The sequence below is a fragment of the Sparus aurata genome, chromosome 17 (genome assembly GCF_900880675.1).
Source record: "Sparus aurata chromosome 17, fSpaAur1.1, whole genome shotgun sequence".
NCBI lineage: Eukaryota > Metazoa > Chordata > Actinopteri > Spariformes > Sparidae > Sparus > Sparus aurata.
This window is the reverse complement of record NC_044203.1, coordinates 13,092,725-13,109,364: the sequence shown is the minus strand read 5'-3', so window position 1 is coordinate 13,109,364 and position 16,640 is coordinate 13,092,725. Positions and strand designations below refer to the sequence as shown.

Sequence of the window (16,640 nt, the reverse complement as noted above, 5' to 3'; positions counted from 1 at the left end):
GAGGGGTTCTGCAATGCTTCAGTCTAATGGCTGCCACATTGTAATCACTGCAAGTGATATCTGGTATATCATAAAGCTTTGTGATCTAATGTTTAGGGGAATTATTTATATTGCTGTACACAGCACGTCCTTTATGTGTGCATGAGAGGGGGAGAAGGATTTACGTCTTGGAGTCCAAATAAGAAAGTCTGGAGACTTTGGCGTCCTTTATTTTGTGTTTGTTATAGTCTCAGCGAGCATTTAGTGCTCCTGTGCGGCCGGCCAGATTTCCAACCTGTCAATCTCTGCCTTCACTGCAGTGGGTGTGGCTTGTGAATCGTCTCCAGCCTGTCCTCATTGGTCTCCCGCTGGCAGGAGGGGTGTGTCTGCGCTCTGCCAGCAGCTGACGTGGTGCAGTGCAGAAGGCCTTTTAGTAAGCTCTCTCCCCCCCCCTTCTCTCCCTCCTTTCACCCCCTTTCCTTTTTCCTTTTTTTTTTTTTTGAAACTTGAAATTTGGAGGACACCGTGGAATGGGGAAAGGGGAGCAACTCCACACACACACACACACACGCCCACACAAGCATGAGTGACCTACATGACACACAGACACCAACTGTGCGCAAGAAAACTTTTGACAGTTGTATGTAGCTGCTGATATGTTCAGAGGATTTAATTTGTCAACCGCAGAAGTACTTTCAAGTTCGGGAAGACTGCAGCGGCAACAAGAAATGAGCCCTCCGACTGCTGGATCATATAGACGGGGCAGTTCAATACATGCTTACACGTGCACAAGCACACCGCTGTACAAACTGCTGCGCACACATTGACTTAAATAATAATCAATGCAGCAATGAAGCAGAGAAGTCTTAATACAATACTCTGCTTATGAAATGACTGACTGACTGACTGACTGGGAGAAAGAGCGCCTACACCAGACCCCACCATTAGTTTCTGCGTGCACACACACATACACACACTTATCTTGCAGTCTCTCACTCCAAGGCTGTCTCTTGTTTCTCATTCACACCACTTAGACATCCTGTCTCTCGTGTCTTCTTTCTCTTCTTTGTCACTATCTGGCGCGCTCGGCGTCACTGGTTTTCTTTGTGACACCTCTAGTTGGGTTGGATTTCCGACATGTTAAGTGCCTCAGAAGTACCTTCGGTTCTTTATGCTCGGCGCTGCAAATTTTTCCGTTCAGGTTTTCAAGGGCGACACCGTCTCCGGTGGAATACCAGAGGTGCAGAGGCGGATTGCCTCCGTGGTCACATAAAACCATCATATGTAAGACCGCCCTGACCTTTTGTGTGCTTTACCTGGAAATGTCGCTGCTTTGGTTTCCATTGTTGAAGATTTCCAGGAAAAGTTCTGAGCTGCAGACTTCAAACACCAAAAAAACCTGACATAGCGCCGACATGGAAAATCACTTTTACATGTCAAGGTGCATGTGGGGCCTCAGTTTCTCTCACTTCTCTCGTCCTCCCACATCACCCTCACGCCTCACGCAGTGTCACTCAATTGTCTCTTCCTCGGCATCACTCTGTCTCTCTCAGACATCACAAGTACTCTCTCATACATACTCATACAGTGTTGATTTCATGCTCCCTCTCCTTCTGTCCCCATGTAACTCCTCAGCTCTGCCTCCCTAATCATCACGATCTCCTTCTCAGCCCCACCTACAGGTGATGAGCTCATCTCTGTGGTTGCCTTAGTCACCTAACAACATGTCTGAGAAGCCGTGGAGGCGGAGGCACAGCGGAGAGAGGACTTGAACCGAAAAAGAAAAAAGAGAAAACCCACTGGAACAAAGCACAGCGTAGACGTTGGTGATGTCATCACAGAGCCGGGCTGAGCACGACATGCCGTGATGACAACAACCTCCATCCTCCAACCAACCCGTCATGACTCATTCCAGTGTTTCACCGAGAGAATGGACAGTCACTATGGTGCTTGAGTTTGGATGTGTAGGGTAATACCCCTGTATTACCCTGATGTATAGTCAGGAAATGCAGGAGGTTGCGGATGAGTGTGAAAAAAACAAAACTTGTTGAAGCCCACTATAGGTCAGTGTTGGGCGACTCTAAAAATAACAGCGGGACAGCATGGAATAAATAAGTGTGAGCTCAAAAGCATGAATATACTGCTCCTAAAGGTTTCCGTTTGTCGTAGCTCACATACTGTACATTGCAGCTTACGTTTTCTTTCAGTCAGCAAGGACTTTACAAGTAAAAAAAGATTTAAAAAAACGGCACACAGACTTATAGTTCACAGAAATATATACTCCTGTAAACGGGTTCAGCGTTTGAGCAAGAGCATCCCACTGCAACAATGACTCCTTTAAAACATGTAATATCCCATCACTACAACCTCTCCGTGTCAAATCATTCTCGTAAAAATCAAGGGCACATCATATTCCGCTAGCATGCTTCCAATTTCATATGATTATTCAGATTTAATTTGTGAATTAGCCAACTAGGAAATGAACCGCCGGCCTTTATCTGGTAAAGCAGCACCACAACCCTGTACTTGTTTTTGCTTTTAACAAAGAACGGAGTGACGGGTCGGTTCATAAACAATCTAGTGTTAGCTGCTTTCCCATGTCAGTTTCTAGCTTGATGGCTGTAGGTCGGTGCTCGGTGGCCAACGCTGATAGAAAACAATAATTAGAATCCTTCAGTTGAACATCACATATTTGTACCACTTTAATAAGGTTTAACCAGGAGCTCAGCAGCGTGCTCTGTCATTCAGTGAAACTCTAACGTTAGTCAACGTAACGTCAGCTCAGCAGCTAAAGGGGGAGACCGAGAGCTGTCAACAAGATCAATTTAAATCATATCTGATACGTTCAGCTGCAATTGTCAGCTTTTTAAAATCGCTTATCAACTGATTTGAACTACAGCAGGCTGGTCTGGTATTGTAGACGACAATGAACTCTGACGTTTATTGCGGTTAAAATACTGATAAAAGTATCTGTCCTATTTTAGCCCAGGTGAAAAGCAGGATACCCTATCATCCATATACATCATCTTTTATTGTCTTAGCAATTCTCATCTTGCTATTCGGCATCGTGCTATTGAACACAGATTAAGTTATAGGTTGAATATAACACGCAGTGTTGTCACTATCCTTCAATGATTCTTCTACTGTAAGAAAAGGACATGTCGCACACAACTTTCTCCCACAACAATTAAACGTACTACCTGCTACCACTTTTAATTAATCAAAAACAAACATCATTACAGCGTTTCCCTGTCAATCTTCTACTCCAGGTTAGTCCCAGGTAGTATTCACAAACCGAGCCAGACAATTCCATTAGCTCTCGCTCGCGTGATTGACACATCAAAACATCTGGCGGCAGGATGACTGTCAACAATTAGATCCTGCACGTCATTTACACAAATGATATTTGACTATACTACACTTTCTTTGCTGTCAGACCACACCAGTGGTTCCATCTAAATGCATGCGACAGGCCGTGTCTTTCATTTTCCACCATCTGATTACAGTAAACGAAGCGACACCTCCAGGAACAAATAGAGCGGATCCCCTCACAGCTGAATGTTTTGATGGTGACATTCTAAGAGGTCACAGAACATTGAGAAACGCTGCATGGTTGAGCAAGACTGAAAAAAAAAAAAAATAGGCAATTCATTGAGGGAAGTTTTTGTTTTTTCATTTTTTTTTTTTAAAGCCGCGTTTTCAAAAAAAGCTGCCAGATTTTCCCGTCTGTAAATAAACCAAATGATTTTTTTTCCGACTGTACATAAAATCCCTCTTCACTAAAGATGTTCTCGCTCTCTTTCTCTCTCCCAGCTGCTGTCACAGAGAGAGAGTGATGATGGGACAATCACTGATGTTATGGACAACAAGGTAGGGTGGTGACATCTGTGCATTTCTCTAATCCCTTGAGCAATTCTGAGAATAACAATATCTCCCCAAAAATATTTGAACACACTTAATCTTGCATCTGTCAAAACTGCAACAACGATTCCGTAATGTCCTACATACCCAACACTGAACAACAGTCGGGATTTTAAATTGTCATCCTTTGTTTTTGACACTTCTTTCCAGCACACTCACTTGATAAAACAGGTTGTTTCATTTCCGCAGGTTACTTAAACTCTTTTTAATAACACCTTCCTTTTCCTTACATCGTTCAGCTACGCAATACGCCAAGCGACTGTGTGATTTGAAATGTGACTGAGCGTTTACTTTCATCACAAGAAGCCCTTTGATTGTTCTGCGGCAAACCAATAATAAAAAATAAAGAAAACGGAGGCGCTTGTCATTCCAAATCATATAACAGTATCTGCGATTTGGCAGATCACAAGTGGAACCCACGAGAAGAACAAACACGAGCCACATTTTCATTCACATGGAAAGAGCAAGAGTGCGTGGCTTAGCGAGCGAAAAGCCAAGTTTATACCCAGAGGAATCGCTGGTAACGGGTATGTTGGGGGGATGTTAACTGCGCTGTGATCAAACTCACTTACATCTTCTACGGATCGGGCTCGGCTGTTGATCAAGGAATGTTTAGAGATACAACGTAACAGGTCATGCCAGTATGAAAAGGGAACGCCGTCTAATGAACAAGATATTTCATCAGACGCAACGTAAGAATACAGACTATGACTGGGTGACAGCTTTACTTAGAAAAGCGGCACGCATGACAGACACTAAATGGTTTTCAGTCAGCTGGTCCACCTGTAGGTGCTGGGTGTGTGCGGATCTGTCAGAGGTCTGAGGCTGTACACTGGCAAACAGGTGCATCAAATAACAGGATGGTAAATCGGTGTGACTTTTTATCATAACCAGCAATGTGTGAGACATGAAATGCTAGTTTAATCTCAACCTACGAGCCGTCAGAGTCGATATCTGGTTACAAGCGGCACCGGGAGCCAGCTGGTGTTACAGTGTGCGATTGTCTCCGTTCTTGGAAACGTCAGGTAAATGTCTTCCTTGCTCGTCATTTTCATTCTAAATCTCGTCGTCACCAATATGTACCCGGGATCGAGCCTTTATCGTGCCCACGTTCAATAGAGAATAGGATATAATTACAGGCCTATAAATGCCAGATGTATGGCGGTTTTTGTCGGGATACCAGTGCTCTCTTTTTCCAGAAATTTACATTTGTGTTCCTACTGCAGGGAGCGATTTGAATGATTTTCATGCAAGTCAATAACATGAAGCAAAGGACTCTTTGAATCTTATGACAACATTGACACATACACTGTGTTTAATGTGGATCAGTCAGGGTCAATATGAGCACCTACCAACCCAGGATTTTGGACAATTGTCTCTTCTGGTTGGTTCTACTGTAGATTCACATGCTGCCTAAATTATGGCAAATCTCCAAAAAGCAATAAAACTAAATTATGAAGGTGCTTGGACAGATTGATCGCTGCTCTGATGCTGACATGCAACGTTCAACCTACTTGGAAAGTCGACAGTGACTTTACGTAAACTTTACAGCCGGTAATAAACCTGTACAACGTATGACCCTGTACGAGCCCCATCATTTCACCACAGTGACAGAAAAAACCCCCCAGAAAACTAACTCGGAGGTTATATACATTGGCCTACATTTCAGGAGTGGAATGGCCCTTTCTTAAGAACGATGACACAGATAAAGGATTTTGAATGTGTATGTGTACGTTCATGCCATGTTTCACCCTCACGCTGTATTTATTTATGTTGATACCTCTCCTCAGTGACTTCACTAATGCCATCTTAAAGCTGTGCAGGACAACACAACTACATCAATCATGTAATCACTATCGAAGATGAAGAAGAAGAAGCAGAAGAAGAAGAAGAAGCAGAAGCAGAAGAAGCAGAAGAAGAAGGTTTTACTGGGTTAACTGGGGACACATCCCCTCTCCTGGTTGAAGCAGAGTGTGTTGGCTGGCTCACGCTGCCTACAGTCCGGGGGCACTGGGTTCATAAGCAAAGTTAATATTCTGAATAAGAAAACAACCACGCCTGACTTTCTTTTTTTTTTTTTTTTTTTTACAGCAGCTACAGGCCTGCTGCAAGGACAGGATATAAGTGAGCTCCTATGCTACAGCCCTGTGTGTGTGTGTGTTCATGCAGTATGAGCCGCGGTCTCGGAGGGGAGGAGGCATCAGCAGAGGTAACGTTACGCCTACATCACAAGAGTCGCGCAAATCAAAGTCTATAAACAACGCCGGAGTCCAAAAGTTGCGCTCGAACCCGAGCACCGCCGAACGCGAGCTGCTCCACCGGCGGCCGTGCGGACTTTTCGCCGCCGTTTCCGCCGGCCAACCCCGAGATGTGACAGAGGGGCGCAGAAAAACACTCTCCCCAAATGTTCCCCCTCTCGCCATCGACGTAACAACATGTCGGCAAAGGACGGCCATGTTTTGCTGGTTATGTCGACACGGGGAGGAGGAGGAGGAGGAAAAAAAAGTAGACACGATGTCTCTCCTCGGCCGCCCGCTCCCGCCGCGGTCACAACGTATCAAAGTGAAACTTGAACGCGGGGGAGAAAACGTCCAATTAACAACTTGGCGGACACATTGTGCGAGCACGCAGGTGTAAACGGCGAGGGGCAGGCAAAGTTCATGCGGCTAGACAAGTTAAAATATTTATGCTGAGGCGTGTGGGTGTTCTGGAGCCGAGCACAGGCTGAGCAAGGCGAGACAGAGGCACGGAAAATACACAACTACATGCAGTTTTAACTTGAGGGACTTTTGAGGGAGGAGGAAGAGGAGGAGGAGGAGGAGGGGGGCTCGTGCTCGAGCCGTTTGAAAAACAGAGGAAGAGTTGATCCGTTTCTTACCTGCCCACCGTTTTGGCGCGATGCTCAGGTGGTGCGGTGCGAGCCCGAGACGACTGGCGTGGACGAAGAACCGAGCCCGATCTGTTTTTTAAACACTCTCGCGGCGGTCCAATAGCCGAGCAGACAACAGGCGACAGGAAAGAAAAAATTGGCGATCACAAGGAGGATCTACGCCAAAAGCCACATGATCGCCGACGTCAGAGTACGTATTTGCATGCCGTACCGAAGCGCCGGTGTCCGTCCATAGCCGGTCCATGGTGCCGCGGCTGAGAAAAGTTCAGAAACAGGCGGAGGAAAGTGGAGCAACTCCGTGTCCCGGTGGCTCCATGAAGCGTGCCTGCTGGTGTAATAATGAATGAACGGCGCGTTGTTGCCGTCAAGTTGTTCCTGTGCTGATGCCTGCCTGCCTCTCTGCTCGCAGCTAATTGAATATTCAAGTATCAGAGGGGGGCGTTTGTTACCCCGAAGGTCCCGCCCCTCCCCCTGTCACCCCGCCCACCCCTCTTTCTCTCTCGGCCCCCCATCTCTCTCTCGCTCTCTCTCTCTCTCTCTCGCTCTCTCTCTCTCTCAGTGTGCATGTGAGGTGTGGATCTGCTGCAGTGCTTTTCCACAGTGGAGGTTGGCCTGCAGATAGGGGAGCCACAGCACATATCACCGCCTGTCACCACACACAGCAAACACTATGACATCTGGACCCACAAAGGTTAGTCTGGGGTCAGGTGATACTCAGGGTTCGTGTTGGTGAGAGATGTTGCCCTGACGTGACACTGGCTGCTCTGTGAGCTCACACACAACAGTGACCTCCACTGGATCTGCCTCAGAATTGATTCTGACCTTGGCTCATGCATGCATCACAGCCCCCATGTAGCCGCGATGGAGTCATGTACACAGTTTGTACTGCAGTGACGCTTCTGTAACGAGACTCAGGGGTCGTGTATGGAAAAATACCAGGTGACACAGAAAAGGGTTATCTTAATAAAGTGATGGGTGGGTTGTCGGAGAGGTCGGGGTGCAGGTTCAACCCCAGCACACTGACCCTTCGATGTATTTATTCTGTTGCTCAGTGACCCTTCAACAGCACTGATGTTCGCTGACATGTGGTCTCAGCTTTGCTGCAGTCCTTGGTTGACGGGTCTTTCTCTAGCCCTCAGGGAAAAAGCAAATGCATCAATATAACTTTGCAAATGTAGGCATGTCACTTAAAAATGAACGTGATGACAAATCTGCTGATTTCACTCTGGTTACTTAATGTGTTTTCTGGGTATGCAAGGTTTCAAGAGCACAAAACACGACTGTTTTATCTTAAAGAGGTCTAATTCAGTATTTCTCTTACGTTAAGTCGAGGGACTTGTGTGAGAAAAGAACAGTTGCAATCGGTGTTGCAGAGGCTGAGATGTGCTGACCTGTAGACCCTAAACACTGAATCCTGCACTTTACATGATGCACTTCAGTAGTGGGTCTTTTGCTTTGGTTTATTACACAGGCTTTCTTAAAAATGATAGTATCCTCTGGGTTAAACCAACCTTGATGTGTAAAATTGGTGGAGTGCCCCTTTAAGTTCACTTGGATCCAAAATCAGGCCTGCTCCTCTGGGTCTACTGCTGCTGCGCTGCATCGGATGCATCACATGTGGAGGATTACATAAAAGAGACTATAATTAAGTTATTTGTTGATTGAATTGAATATCATTGGTGCAAATTTGGCCATATATTTTGGCTGGATATAGCCACTGACATATTGGTTATTATAATAAATAAGGTAGTTGGTACCATTTAAAACCATCATACCAAGCTTGCTTATGTGTGTGTGTGTGTGTGTCATTATCAATATCATGTCTCTGTGTGAATGTTGAAAAATTCAGTTTTCTATTTGATGAAATAAAAAGATGATAAGAAAATAATTGAGTTTATCTTTTTATTAGATGTGTGTAGCTCTCTCTGCTGTCAAATTCTCTTGGCTAGATGAAAACAACTATATAAGGAAAGATGTAAATGGCATGTCCTGAACAATATTATGAGGGAAAAAGAAAGATCAAGAGCTGCGTATTCCTCCAGCCTTGTTTTGAAGGACTGCTTTACCTCAGGAATGTTTGACTGTGTAGTTCATGTTTTCATGTCTCTTCCGGACCCGACATCGAAGCCTCCAAAGAAAGTTTTAAATTATTAATATTCTCTGAAGAGTTTATGAAGTTGTCAGCTTGCCTGCTCTGATCCTTTTCCTCAAAATTATATTATAAATGAGTTAAAGTGATCAATCAATCCCTTAAATCTGAATGTCAGTTCACTGTTTTTCTTTCTGCCAGTTTAATCCTTCCGTGCTGTGGATCAGTCAGCTCTTATCTCCAATAGATGTTCTGATCCACAAAGATGCAGTGATGATCACACGGCCACACAGTTCACTCAATTTAGACCAACCTCTCCTTTGAAAGCCAAAGTAGTTTAGACTAGTTAGGACAAAATAACCACCTCATATTTCTCGTGCGTGATTTGTACATTAATCGGATGAAGTTAAAGGTGCAATACGTAAAAGACAGAGTTAAAACATACAAAAAATAACTAGACTTATTAACAGAAAGTAAAGAAATAATTGATGTTATGTTAAAAAATAAGATATCTGCTGAAGTTTGCATGCTAACCAGTTAGCCTTGGGCCTGAAAACCTCTTTGGTAAGCCAAAGCTGCCATGTTATCGGCAGCAATGTCTACAATCCTAAGGTAGTCAAGTTAGCAACAAGGCTAACTGAGCTAAAAAGCTAACAGTAGCTAACAGTCATGGATGGATAAACAACATACAGTTAGCTGCAAATTGTAGCTACTCTTAGCTCAGTAAAATGTGCAGTTAGCAATCCAGACTGGGAGCTATTTTTTAAATGAAAATGTTTGCACTTTGTACCTTTTTAAATGTAGCACACCAGTCTCTACAGTATGTGTGCACGGTGTAGTTTTAGTCATGGTCCAATATTGTGCTGAGTGAGTGAGGGAGGCTGACAGTGTTATCTTAGTGCACCTGCAAACACATGTCCAGAATAGAGATTTGGAAAAACAAAGATATGAAATTGCTTGTTTTGTGGCTAAAGGTCTTATCAAATATAACCAAGGCAAGCAATTATGAACCTGTGTTTAACCAGTTTTAGCCCCCTTTGACATTGGCTTTAAAGCCATATTATGTTTCAAACGGCTTCAAAAGCGTTTCGATGGTACAATGTCTTGTAATAAAGTGAATGGTGTCTCTGTCTCAGCCACTCTGCCGGTCCCAGCTGTCACTTGTCTCAGCATTATGTAACCTCAGTGAGAGGGTGGGATCAGTGTTACATACATGTTTACTTCAACACACAAGTTTTAAACACATTATATTCATGTGACATAATGTGTTTTTGGTCTAGTTAGCGCCTACATTACATCTTTGTTACAGAGCTGGGATTTGTCTGGGCTATTTTTCCCCATAACCATTTTATTTAAGATATATGAGGCTCACTGTGGTGCCAGTTTTCTGTTTGTCCACTGCCATTTCTCACTACACCTACTTATCATTGCCTCATGCCCCAGAGAGGACAACTGAAAAATATATCTTCTTCTTCTCTTCTTATCATTACACAGACAGTAAATTCTGTATCATGATCTAAAGGATAAATGTGATGTGACTAAAACAGAAGGTCACTAGATGGTGCCAAATGGCTGTATGATTGCTTGCGTGCAGCATTCCTAAGCCTCCTGTCAGGCACTGAGCTGCAGTGTTTGCATGCGTCCTATTTGAGGTGCATATACGGTGGAAATGCTTCCAGCTTTCAGTGCATCCAATAATACATTTGCTTAAATCCATACCATCTTGGAGCACACAAGGTAATTAAAAACATTATATAATATCTTTGCAACCTCATATTTGCTTTGGGGATTGAAAGCACTTCATGGTCATTTTTACATGTGACTTTGCTCATTAACATACATGATTGTGACAGATTAGAAACACTGGAGGAACTGGGAAGAAGAATGAGGACTGGAAGTGATGAGGGTTAAGGGGCAGAGAGAAAACATTAAAAGGGAGATTTATAAGAAGCGACTTTGTCACAAGAGCTTATTAAGAGTTAAAGTGTCAGTGTGTGGTCAGAAGTCAAGTTGGCGTGGCGGTTAACAGATGGCGTGCATGTGAACACACATAGGGAATACCCGACTTGGACAACCTCTCCTCTCCATTATGTGTCCCCAGGATGACATCAGTGGAGAGCTTTCCTTTGGCCAATTTGTTGACTTGTTTGTCCATCATGCATGGTTTTTTCAGACTCCACTGACTATCAGTGAACTGTTAGCTGAACCTCTCCTGCGATACAGTGAATGTTTAGCAACTGTAGCTCATTACAGCCGTTCTGTCAAGATGTGAATTTATCCATGAAGCTTTATCACAGAGTGCTACTCCCAAATCCAAAACTCAAGAGCAAAAGAATAATAAATGGTTCAAACCAAATGTTATCTTAACTGGCTTCTACTGTAGATACTACCATCCCAGCCTTACAAGGGGAGAGGTAGCGTAACATTAGCAGCTAACTAGCTTTACCTAGCAATACATAACAATGCTTTTTTTATTACTTACTATGTTCTACTTGGATCACAAACTGATGAACAAACTGACTTTTTCCATGTGTCGAGGTTGTAAATACCGTCTTGTCAAATTAATTTGGGATCTACTTTTTTAAACAATTTGCATTTACTTCAGTTGTTCAGAAGAGTGCTGCAATGCTTCAAGAAATGTTTTGTAGACTGTGAAATGAGGGTGAGTAGATAATGACATTGTGTCATGGTGCTGATCCCCACTAGTGTTCCTCACTAGATCCCCTGGATTCTCCTTCCACTGGTGCGCCAGTCGTGTAAACAACACCAACACTCCCCTGGTGCTCTGAGCTCCAAGTCCCGACCGCTAGCTGCACTGCAAAGTAAGCTATCTCGCTAACAGCAGATTACAGTTATCGATTGCTCTGATTATGCTGGCTCCTAGTTGTTTGGAGTATGAATTCAACAGGTGGCCTGTTTCTTACATACTATACCTTTAATATCATTAAATATCATATTCATTTTCAAATGACTTAATTGGAAAGTAAAAAAAAACAAAGACAGAAGAGGTTAGCTCCGTCTGATAAAAGTCTCCCAGCAGTCTGTATCTGAAATCAAAGACCCACAGATTCAAAGATATTGTGAAATTGGAGCTATAAATCTGCCAGAGTTATTGTAGATTGACCAACTGGCTGTTCTATAGTCACGATGATAAATGATAATATATTTTGATTAAAATGTGCCAGCTGTAGTATTTTACTGTTGTCTTGCGTGGCTATTAAGATTGTAGATGCTGTTGGTCAAATTAGTTCTGGTGAGTTGGTGTACATTTGTGAATGTGATTATGAAGGTGTGTGTGTGTGTGTGTGTGTGTGTGCGTGCATGCGTGTGTGCATGTGTGTGTGTGTGTGTGTGTGTGTGTGTGTGTGTGTGTGTGTGAAGGTTGTGCATGTACTTCCCCCAGCAAGCAGTTTTGGCTCATTCAGACGGCAGACAGTTGGAATGTAGTCAGGCTGTTTGGTAATGATGCATTCACAAATGGCTCATCCAGTGGGAGTTTATAAATCCTGCTATCACCACTGCAACCTCAAACCGACTTCCCTTCCCACGTTCAGGTTCAACCATGACACAGCTGCTGATACAACCATGATACAGCAAATGAAGAGGAGGATAAAGACAGAGTGGGGAAGGGTGAAGAGCAACAGGAAAGTAGGAAAATAGGAATAAATCGGAAGTTCGCTCATTAGTATCGGAGGCTCCATGATTCCCAGTGTGTTTGCAAAATTCCCTCCTCCTATTCCTTTCCTCTATCTGGAAATTTCCTGGACGATGGCAGGGCTTAATTTACTTTAAATGTATGCAAATTTGTGTTTTTATGATTTAAAAAACAAAACAAAGTTATACATCAAAAACAAAACTAAACTGTAGGAATGTAGGTAAATTTGTTCAAATTATATTGTCACGATAAATATTCTAATAAATGTGGTGAAGAAAGATGCAACTAACTAAGTAGAGTTAACAATAATCCACTCAGAACGATAATCCACTGCCACAATAGTCCATAATAATTCAAAATAGGCCTAATATGTATCAGTGTTGTTCAGCACACTTCACATTTGAGACCTATAAACTGAGGACACACTAAAACAATCACCTGCTCAACGCAACTTGCCTCACCTCTCCTCACTTAGTAATACTGGTCGTCATAGCAACACGGACCAGATCTGACCAATCAGAGGGGCGTACGTATCGCCTTGGCACGCTTGGAACGTCAGCGAAGGTACTGCCAATAAAAGTGCCAGGTACTTTTCACACCTCTTCTGTTTGGTCACTCGTCAGATATTGAGGTCGGACTTGCAACTTGAGGGGGCCCCCTAGTGGTGCTGGGGCCCTATGCACCCGCATAGTCCGCATATAGCAAGAAACGGCTCTGCTGGATGGTAAAAAAAAACCAGAATGCCCACTGAATGTACAGAATTGTTGTAGTAAGAAGAAAGCTACTCCTGATGTTGAAGCTTTCTGACCAGCCTTTTGGCTTACAAAATAAGCTTCTCTGCCATGTCTGCAACAGCATTTCTATCCATTTGTAAAGAAATGCATTTGCTTGTGTTGAACACTAGGGGATGTGTTCCATTTATTATACAGAATTACAAACCCAAAACAAAACTGTGGGAGAGGGAGCTTTAATGTCAGAGACCCTGACTGTAATCTTATCTACTGTTGTGTAACAACATAGAAACAGCCTGAAAATACCTGCCTAAAGAAACCGTCCTGCCACAGCTGTGCTGTAACTGTAACTTGCTGATGTGTCCAGGACCCTCGCAAATAGTAACACCAAATACACCAAATAGTAAATGAATACAGCAGACTAATTTTTGAAAAAATAAAGACAGCTGTTCAAACCATTTTAGTCACAGGAAAGGAACGCTTAATTAAGTCAAGGGATTCTGTAAGGTCAATTAAGTTCGCTGACTGGTAGATTTAGCAAATACACAGAATCATTAAAGGCTAGTTTTACAGTTAAAGACCAAGCATTGTGTTGGATTAAGGAGCTTTTGAAACAATACTGAAAATGGCTCCTGTTGGCTCAAGTTGAGCTGTTTGGCTCATCTCCTAACTGTACACTGTTCAAAGGAGAGGCGGTTCTCAGATGATTTCCTTGGATGCAAAATGATTTCCTATAACGTGAGAATATAAAAACACACTGTTACACAATGTTTTTGAAGCATCCCGTCTCTTTCCATTAACTTGAGGAAGACGAATGTGTTGTTTAGCCCCGAGAAATCACACAAGTCATTACAAGGTAGAAGCCGGATCATTGCTCTTCCTTTTTTCTTCTTCACACTCTTTGATTTCAAATCTGCGTTATTCTTTTGTTTTGCAAGACAAAAACAGCATTTTTTCTAATTGAGCATGGCGGCAACACAATGTACAAAGCTTGGCACTATTATATTTTCCCATGGCACACAAAAAGAGGAATAGGGCCATTTACCAGACAATTCATCGCCCAATTTCCATTTCTGTGAAACACTTATCCCTGTGGTTTTGGTACTGTCACTTCACAAATCCGTGAAATGAAAATATTTATCACAACGACATGAACTGAAAGGAGACTGTTTGAGATTGCATCCTCTCTCTGGCATGACAAAAGTGCATGTATGTGTGTGTCTGTGTTCGCCACCTCTAGCGCAGCACTTAAGTTTCTCAAAGTCTGACAGTGCTACCACTGTAATCATCACACACACATGGTTACAATTCCGCCATATGGCCTCAAGTATGGAAGGAGAAAGAAAAAGGAAATCTGAGCGAGAGATAATGGAGGCAAAACAAATAAGGTGAAGTTAGAGGGAGGTAAGTAGAGGGAGGAAGAGAGGAGAAGGGAGAGAGGGAAAGACAGAAAGATGAAGGGGTTGAGATGAGGACATTGGGGTTGAGATGGAAAGATAGAATGAAATCGACAGAGGAGGACAGGCAGAGGATGAAAATAAGGAGGATGGGCAAGTAGAAGAGAAAACGAGTTCTCAGAAAGAGTGAAAGTGGGGCTCCTGGCAGCCTCTAATTTGAATCCTCTGTGTGTTTTCACCTGCGGGCAATAACGTGTAAAGATCTGCTCATTTACTCATCATCCTTTAACTATGTGGGACATTTATACATGGCTAGGCTTAAGATTGTGTCCATTGCTTCTGCTTTACCTCCCTGCCTATATTGCTTAGATATACATCAAGGGATGTTTGGTTCAACTAAGGTCGTGCCTTGTCACCAATTCTATTTGTTATTTTCATAGACAGACTCTACGCACAGTGGGAGAATACTGGACGCCTCAGGATTGATGGATTGCCGTGGTAAAGAGGCTGCAGAGCCTCAAGATGAAGCTTTCAATTTAAAATCGATCTTCTTTCCAACCCTCACCTGTGGTTGGACCAAAAAGACTGAGATCTCAGATACAAGCGACCAAAATTACTTTCCATCTTGGGTTTGTTTGACCTGTCATCCCACCATGTTGGAATAAGAAAAAAAAGACAGATCTCTGGTTGCAACAACTTGCACCCCAAGATTGAAGGTGAGAATCACCAGCAGATCGATGCCGCATCTGCAATGCTGTCACTGAATGCCAACTGAATATACAGAATTGTTGTGGTGTGAAGAAAGCTGCTCCTGATGGTGAAACTCTTCCGAGCCTTTCTGACCGGCCCTTTTGGCCGAGTCAAACTGTACTAGTTTTGCTGTGCCGAGTTGAGTCGCAGTGCCTGAAATGGACCTTCTCCAGAGCTGGACCAAGGCATGCTCAGCCCGCCTCCAGGCCCCATTGGTTAACCAGTTGATCTATGCTCTGACCCTCACCTATGGTAATGAGCTTTGGGTAATACCTTGTACTCTTGGATACAATAGCGCCAAACAACTGTCCTTTCAGGTAGCTGTGCTCACCTTTCAAGATAGAATATTAGACATTCTGAGCGAGCTTGATGCAGAACTCACTGCTTCTCTATGTTGACAGGAGCCAGATGAGGTGATACCTGCGTCAGTTCAAGATGCCTTCTGGTTGCCTCCATCTGGAGGTATCCCAGACATGTCCAACTGGAAGGGAACCTTGCTACAGCACCATGCTTTAAGTATTATGTATCTCTTCTAAACTGGGGATCCCCCCAGGCTGAAATGGAGGACATGGCTCGGGAGAAAAACGTAGTTTGACCTGCTTCCGGCAGGACCATGGATCATGATTCATGTTTAATATAGATGTCTCCCAAGACCTGCTATTTTTATACATAAATTGTTGAACAGCATTCAACTCAAAAAATGGCGTGAAGCCAAAAAAGCCTATAAGTTTACCACAGTACTTGTGGCTTATTTGTTGTAGCAGTAACTGGTTAAATCATTGCGTTATATCAAATCATAATGGCCATTGTTCTGCCGTACAAGACTCTACTTTGTTCCCCGCCCCCAGTCGTTTGCATGCGCACAAACGCATCTATTCCCCTGGTTTCACTGTTTATACACCAGGTTTACATATGCACAATGCACTCGGGCTGTTGGTCTGTAATCAATGTATACAAGACAACCAGCATGTTATCTGTAGCAATGTGCCGGCTATTATGGGGTATTTTTCCCCTTTCATTTCTGTATATATAGTGTTTCAGAAAGCCTCTCTTTGCTAGTCCGGCACTTTACACGCATCCAGCAGTAGAATTAAGACAGTGCCATAAACAAGGCTGTGGATACATCTAGTAAATAGTTTGGATTAAGTTTTTATTGCAAGGCTGGGGAGTGAGGCTGTAATCTCCCAAAGAACACCACATTTTTAAGGCATTGCTCCGTCTCCTTTGT

General features: G+C 43.4%; 1 protein-coding gene across 1 annotated transcript in view; it reads right to left on the bottom strand.

Annotated features, from left to right (window-relative positions):
• zhx2a (zinc fingers and homeoboxes 2a) overlaps positions 1–7,198 on the bottom strand; it is a 33,782-nt gene extending 26,584 nt beyond the window's left edge. Inside the window, exon 1 of the mRNA XM_030393506.1 lies at positions 6,779–7,198. The gene's annotated coding sequence lies outside the window, so the exon portion shown is untranslated. The remainder of the gene's footprint in view (positions 1–6,778) is intronic.
• Between the last annotated feature and the right edge of the window lie 9,442 nt (positions 7,199–16,640).